The following is a 7,512-nucleotide window of genomic DNA, read 5'->3' as shown; positions in this document are numbered from 1 at the left end:
TTCTTCCTGGAGAACTTCAAACTGATTCTTGAGAAGATTGTTGTCATTCTCAATAGTTTTTAAACGTTCAACCTCTGCCTTAAGAGATTTGATCATTTTCCTATTATCAAACCAAATAGTGCTAAGGAAAATTAAGAATCCCAGGAATATCCATATATGTGGTGTGGTAGACACCTCTTGTAAGATCTCCCAAATGGTGCATTCAAAAGAACTATTGAAATAGGCTGAGGTCACGTTGTCAGACATTATTTAGAAAAGAAAAAGTTCTCTTACCTGTAATAACTGGTTCCTGCCAGTGGTGGCGAAAGAGCCCAGTTGAATCCACGTGTCCTAAATCTGAAATAAAAGGACTCAAAAACAAAATTGAAACAGACACCAAGCTGATAAGTATTTTTTGCCGGGGCTCTCAGGCCGCTGTCACGTGACCTGAGCGCTGGCGGCGGTGGGGGTGGGAGGGGGAGCAGACACAGGCAGCGCGCGCGCCGGAGGGCGGTTGCGCACGGGAAATCTCGAAACAGAAGCTTAGGCGCTGTTAAAAAGGCTCTGTCGAATCAAACTCACTGCTTGATACTCTAACAAGCAGCAGGGAAAATCGAGCCGCTCAGAATCTCAGCCGTTTTAGCGTGCGCCCAGAGAGACCGCTGCAGCGGCTCGGGGTGCAAGAGACTCCAATTCGGGGCCGGTTCTCGGCAAAGCCCCACGTTGGGCGCCAGATGTACCGGCACAAAATAAAGGCAATGCAGATATCAAAGAATATTTACCAGTTTATTGTTAAACTTACTGAACCAAAGTTCCAGCGTAGCACAGGTAGCGAGGAACAAAAGGGACGAGCCGCCTCTCCGAGCACCTTTTATTGGCATGGATTCGCCTGAGGCAAACCCCGCCCTCTAAAGGGAGCTGATTTAACCCCTTTAGCTCAGTCTGTTGCTCTGATAAGGGCCTCTGTCTCTATCTCCATCTGTTGCCGGAAGAAGATTCTATGGTGATATTCGAGATAATCATCAGTGTGATAGTGGGGCAAGGACAGTTCAGGCATCCTCTGCTCTGCTGCCCAAGGACCTAGCTAGGGACATCCCCGTGGACACCTGGCAAGAGACTTGGCTCTAGAGGGGATTGCAAGCAAATCTTAAAGAATTCACCTTCAGTTTGGCTGATTGTGATATCTTGGTTAAAGCTACACTGTATTACAGTCAGGTGAAATGGAGACCCAACTCCTCTGAGCAGTTGGCCGCATTTCAAAAGGAATGAGGAGATGAACACATTATAGAGATTTAGCTGGAGAAAGTCTTATTTAGCTAATATTTCTAATATTCTTTATGTTATTTCTGTCTGGGAGTCTCCAATATGAATCTAAGAAATCGGGGGAATCCTTTGTAAGGTAACTAAAGATCCTTGTATTTGCCACTTAAAAAATCTATGTCTAATTGTGAATATTTCTGAACTGAAAAGACTTCATAGAGTTATCACAAATAGAGTTTATTTCCGGTTTCATCTTGGAGTGTGACAGCATTGCGGATGGATAACCTAAACATCCTTGAGAGGCAATAAATTGGTGACTGCATTCACAATGTGACAGGAGCCTCCTTGGCAGTCCTATCATGGGGATCCTTTTATGTGAGAACAGGGAAAGGAAGGCGTCCATTTCTATAATTAATATTGATTAGGTGCTCGCTTCGGCAGCACATATACTAAAATTGGAACGATACAGAGAAGATTAGCATGGCCCCTGCGCAAGGATGACACGCAAATTCGTGAAGCGTTCCATATTTTTAACTTATAAAGGTAAACCGATCAGACTTACACCTGATTTCTCTATGGAAACAATGAAAGCCAGAAGGTCCTGGATAGAAGTACTGCAGAAGCTAAGAGACCATGGATGCAAGCCCAGACTACTATACCCAGCCAAGCTTTCGTTCACTATAAATGGAGAAATCAAGACATTCCAGGATAAAAACAAATTTAAACAATACGTAGCCACGAATCCAGCCCTACAGAAAGTAATAGAAGGAAAACTGCAACCCAATGAATCCAACATTGCCAACACTGCCTACAATAACTCAGGTATCTAGTGACCCTTCACTAGCACAACTCAAAGAAGGGAGACACACAAATTCTACTTCCAAAACCAATAAGAATATCCGGCGTAAACAACCACTGGTCATTAGTATCACTTAATATTAATGGTCTCAATTCACCTATAAAAAGGCATAGGCTAAGAGATTGGATACTAAAACAGGATCCAACATTCTGCTGTTTGCAAGAAACACATCTCAACCACAAAGACAGGCATCTACTCAGAGTAAAGGGCTGGGAAAAGGTCTTTCAAGCAAATGGTCCTAAGAAAAAAGCAGGTGTGGCCATATTAATTTCTAACAAAACTGACTTCAAACTAAAATCAATCAGAAGAGATCGAGATGGACACTTTATACTCATAACAGGAACAATTTGTCAGGATGACGTCTCAATCCTGAATATTTATGCCCCTAATATAAAAGCACCCACGTATGTAAAAGAAATATTACTAAAACTCAAGGCAGACATCAAACCACACACACTAGTAGTAGGAGACTTCAATACACCTCTCTCAGCAATGGACAGGTCAATCAGACAGAAACCTAATAGAGAAGTAAGAGAACTACTGGAGGTAATGAAGCAAATGGACTTAACAGACATCTATAGAACATTCCACCCAAATAGGAAAGAATATACCTTCTTCTCTGCAGCCCATGGAACCTTCTCGAAAATTGACCACATACTCGGAAACAAAGGAAACCTCCACAGATACAAAAAATATCAGTGTCCACCTGTGTCTTATCAGATCACCACGGATTAAAGTTAGAATTCAACAACAATCCTACCTCCAGAAAGCCGACAAACTCATGGAAACTGAACAGTCAACTACTGAACCACACCTGGGTCAAGGAAGAAATCAAGAAAGAAATTAAAGTCTTCCTTGAATTTAATGAAAATAAAGGGACAACATACTCAAACCTATGGGACACGATGAAAGCAGTGCTAAGAGGAAAGTTCATAGCACTAAGTGCCCACTTAAAGAAAACAGAGAAAGCATACATCGGAGACTTAACAGCACACCTGAAAGCTTTAGAAAAAAAAGAAGCAGATGCGCCCAGGAGGAGTAGAAGACTGGAAATAATCAAACTGAGGGCAGAAATCAACAAAATAGAAACGCAGAAAACAGTCCAAAGAATCAATGAAACAAAAAGTTGGTTCTTGGAGAAAATCAACAAGATCGACAAACCCCTATCCAAACTAATTAAACGACAGAGAGAGAACACGCAAATAAATAAGATCAGAAATGAAAAGGGGGACATAACCACAGACACAGGGGAAATTCAGAGACTCATTAGATCTTACTACAAAAGCCTGTATGCCACAAAACTAGAAAATGCAAAAGAAATGGACATTTTTTTAGATAAGTACCACATACCAAAGCTAAACCAAGACCAGGTGAACGATCTAAATAGACCTGTTAGTCGCGAAGAGCTAGAAACCGTTATCAAAAATCTACCTTCCAAAAAAAGCCCAGGACCAGATGGTTTCAATGCAGAATTCTACCAGAACTTCCAAGAAGAGCTAATACCTATACTCCTTAATGTATTTCACAATATAGAAACAGAAGAGTCATTGCCAAATTCCTTTTATGAAGCTATAGTTACCCTGATACCAAAACCACACAAAGACCCAACCAAGAAAGAAAATTACAGGCCTATCTCACTCATGAATATCGACGCAAAAATTCTCAATAAAATAGTGGCAAACCGAATCCAAGAACACATTAGAAAAATTATCCATTATGATCAAGAAGGCTTCATCCCAGAGATGCAGGGCTGGTTCAACATACGCAAATCTATCAATGTAATCCACCATATAAGTAAACTGAAAGAAAAAAACCATATGATCATTTCATTAGATGCTGAAAAAGCATTTGACAAAATTCAACACCCCTTTATGATAAAAGTCTTGGAGAGATTAGTGATACAAGGGTCATACCTAAATATAATAAAAGCCATTTACAGCAAGCCGTCAGCTAACATTAAATTAAATGGAGAAAAACTCAAAGCCATCCCACTAAAATCAGGAAGACGACAAGGCTGTCCACTCTCTCCATACCTCTTCAAGATAGTGCTTGAAGTTCTAGCAATAGCAATAAGACAACATAAAGGGATCAAGGGGATTCGTATCGGAAAAGAAGAAGTTAAGCTCTCGTTATTTGCAGATGATATGATAGTATACATAAGCGACCCCAAAAACTCTACCAAAGAACTCCTACAGCTGATAAATACCTTTAGTAATGTGCCAGGATACAAGATCAACTCCAAAAAATCAGTGGCCTTCCTATACACTAAGGATAAGGAAACAGAGAGGGAAATTAGAGAAGCATCACCTTTCACGATAGCCACAAATAGCATAAAATATCTTGGGGTAACTCTGACCAAGGATGTGAAAGATCTATTTGACAAGAACTTTCAGTCTTTGAAGAAAGAAATTGAAGAGGACACCAGAAAATGGAAAGATCTTCCTTGCTCCTGGATTGGGAGGATCAACATAGTAAAAATGGCAATTCTACCAAAAGCAATCTATAGATTCAATGCAATCCCCATCAAAATCCCATCAAAATTCTTCACAGATCTGGAGAAGACAATAATCAACTTTATATGGAAAAACAAAAAACCCAGGATAGCCAAAACAATCTTATACAATAAAGGATTGTCTGGAGGCATTACCATCCCTGACTTCAAACTCTATTACAGAGCTACAGTATTGAAAACAGCTTGGTATTGGCATAAAAACAGAGAAGTCGACCAATGGAATCGAATAGAAGACCCTGACATTAACCCACAAACCTATGAACACCTGATTTTCGATAAAGGAGCTAAAAGTATACAATGGAAAAAAGAGAGCATCTTCAACAAATTGTGCTGGCAAAACTGGATGTCAACCTGTAGAAGAATGAAAATAGATCCATATCTATCACCATGCACAAAACTCAAGTCCAAATGGATTAAAGACCTCAATATCAGTCTGAACACAGTGAACCTGATAGAAGAGAAAGTGGGAAGTACTCTACAACACATGGGCACAGGAGACCACTTCTTACGTATAACCCCAGCAGCACAGACATTAAGGGCCTCATTGAATAAATGGGACCTCCTGAGACTGAGAAGCTTCTGTAAAGCAAAGGACACTGTCGCTAAGACACAAAGGCAACCCACCAAATGGGAGAAGATCTTCACCAACCCCGCAACTGACAAAGGTCTGATCTCCAAAATATATAAAGAACTCAAGAAACTAGACCGTAAAAGGCTAATCAACCCAATTATAAAATGGGGCATTGAGCTGAACAGAGAATTCTCAACAGAAGAACTTCAAATGGCCAAAAGACACTTAAGGTCATGCTCAAATTCCTTAGCGATCAGGGAAATGCAAATCAAGTTTAAGATACCATCTTACACCTGTCAGAATGGCTAAAATCAAAAACACCAATGATAGCCTTTGTTGGAGAGGTTGTGGAGAAAGGGGTACACTCATCCATTGCTGGTGGGAATGCAAACTTGTGCAACCACTTTGGAAGGCAGTATGGCGGTTTCTCAGGAAATTCGGGATCAACTTACCCCTGGACCCAGCAATACCACTCTTGGGAATATACCCAAGAGAGGCCTTATCATACAACAAAAGTATATGCTCTACAATGTTCATAGCAGCATTGCTTGTGATAGCCAGAACCTGGAAACAACCTAGATGCCCTTCAATGGAAGAATGGATGAAGAAAGTATGGAATTTATACATATTAGAGTACTACTCAGCAATAAAAAACAAGGACTTCTTGAATTTTGCATACAAATGGATGGAAATAGAAAACACTATCCTGAGTGAGGTAAGCCAGACCCAAAAAGAGGAACATGGGATGTACTCACTCATATTTGGTTTCTAGCCATAAACCAAGGACATTGAGCTTATAATTAGTGATCCTAGAGAAGCCAAATAAGGAGAACCCAAAGAAAAACATATAGGCGTCCTCCTGAATATTAACCTTCAGCAAGCGATGAAAGGAGACAGAGACCCAAATTGGAGCACAGGACTGAAATCTCAAGGTCCAAATCAGGAGCAGAAGGAGAGAGAGCACGACCATGGAACTCAGGACCGCGAGGGGTGCACCCACACACTGAGACATTGGGGATGTTCTATTGGGAACTCACCAAGGCCAGCTGGCCTGGGTCTGGAAAATCCTGGGATAAAACCGGACTCTCTGAACATAGTGGACAATGAGGACTACTGACAACTCAAGAACAATGGCAATGGGTTTCTGATCCTACTGCACGCACTGGCTTTGTGGGAGCCTAGACCTGGATGGAGGTGGGGGTTCCTTGGACTTCCCACAGGACAGGGAACCCTGATTGCTTTTCGGGCTGGGGGGGGGACTTAATTGGGGGAGGGAAATGGGAGGCGGTGGCGGGGAAGAGACAGAAATCTTTAATAAATAAATAAATTAAATAAATAAATAAATAAAATAAAAAAAGCAAAAAAAAAGAAATTAAAAAAAATATTGATTAGATCGCCTATGTGTTTCAGACTGTGCTTAAACTACTGCAGTGCAGGGTTGTCTAACTCACGCTCCGTGTTGAGATGATTGCAACCCAGAGGAACAGAAGTGGAAACAGGTTGAATATATTGCAGTGTCTTAAGCACTCTAGCAAGTGTGGGGAAATAAGAGTGTAAGGGGATTGAGAAGAAGAAGTATGAATTGCGTCTGAGATTGTAAAAGAGGGCGAGGGCTGAAGGTAGAAGAAGAATTAGGCCCAGGTATAGAGGGCCCAAAGGCCCTGAGACGGAATATTACCATGTTCATGAAGGTTGCTCCACCAGAGTTGGGGGTAGAGATAATTGATGCCAGCTCTGGGGCCACTGTGAAGAGCTTGGCGTCATCTCTGTGCAACCAGTGCAGTTGTTCCATTAAATTCTGTCAGGTCATTGATCGGGAAGTCCTCATTAGGGGCTTTAGGGAAGTGGCTGATGTCACCAAGGCCCTCTAAGCCTGTCCTGCTTCTCTCTGGAAATTGGGAAGACTTCATAGCTTTTTGTCACATTCTGTTCCAAGTAATCAGAAACTCATTAGAAAGTCTAATATTCTGTGAGACAAAAAGCTAATTTCTTTATTGAGGAAGGATGACTTCACCAGAGCTAAAACCTGACCTGGCTGGGGAGGAGACACTGGGTGGGCCAAGCCTCTGGGCCAGTCCCTTGTTTGCTTCCCCCTGGATTCAGTACAGCCCATTCTAATTTTAATCACATTGTTTGCATTTGCCTCTTCTGTCCACTGTGCTGTTTGCTTTGAGACTGGGAACAGGGGAGGGGCAGAGAGGAGCAGACACGCTTTCATATTGAAAGTGCTGTATTTCTTGTCCATGAATTCCCCTTGTGTAGCAGGCACCCACATGTTTAATGTGCTTTGGTGAAGTCTTTGGAGGCTGATAGACCTCAGGCAATAACAGC

At 41.6% G+C, this 7,512-nt stretch overlaps 1 non-coding gene across 1 annotated transcript; it reads left to right on the top strand.

Annotated features, from left to right (window-relative positions):
- Positions 1 to 1,664: 1,664 nt before the first annotated feature.
- LOC142851497 (U6 spliceosomal RNA) lies at positions 1,665 to 1,771 on the top strand. Its single transcript, XR_012910810.1, has one exon. It is a non-coding gene; the product is annotated as a U6 spliceosomal RNA (small nuclear RNA).
- Positions 1,772 to 7,512: the final 5,741 nt, after the last annotated feature.

Source organism: Microtus pennsylvanicus, chromosome 5 (genome assembly GCF_037038515.1).
Source record: "Microtus pennsylvanicus isolate mMicPen1 chromosome 5, mMicPen1.hap1, whole genome shotgun sequence".
NCBI lineage: Eukaryota > Metazoa > Chordata > Mammalia > Rodentia > Cricetidae > Microtus > Microtus pennsylvanicus.
Note: the sequence above shows the minus strand (reverse complement) of the source record. Positions and strands in the feature narration are given on the sequence as shown.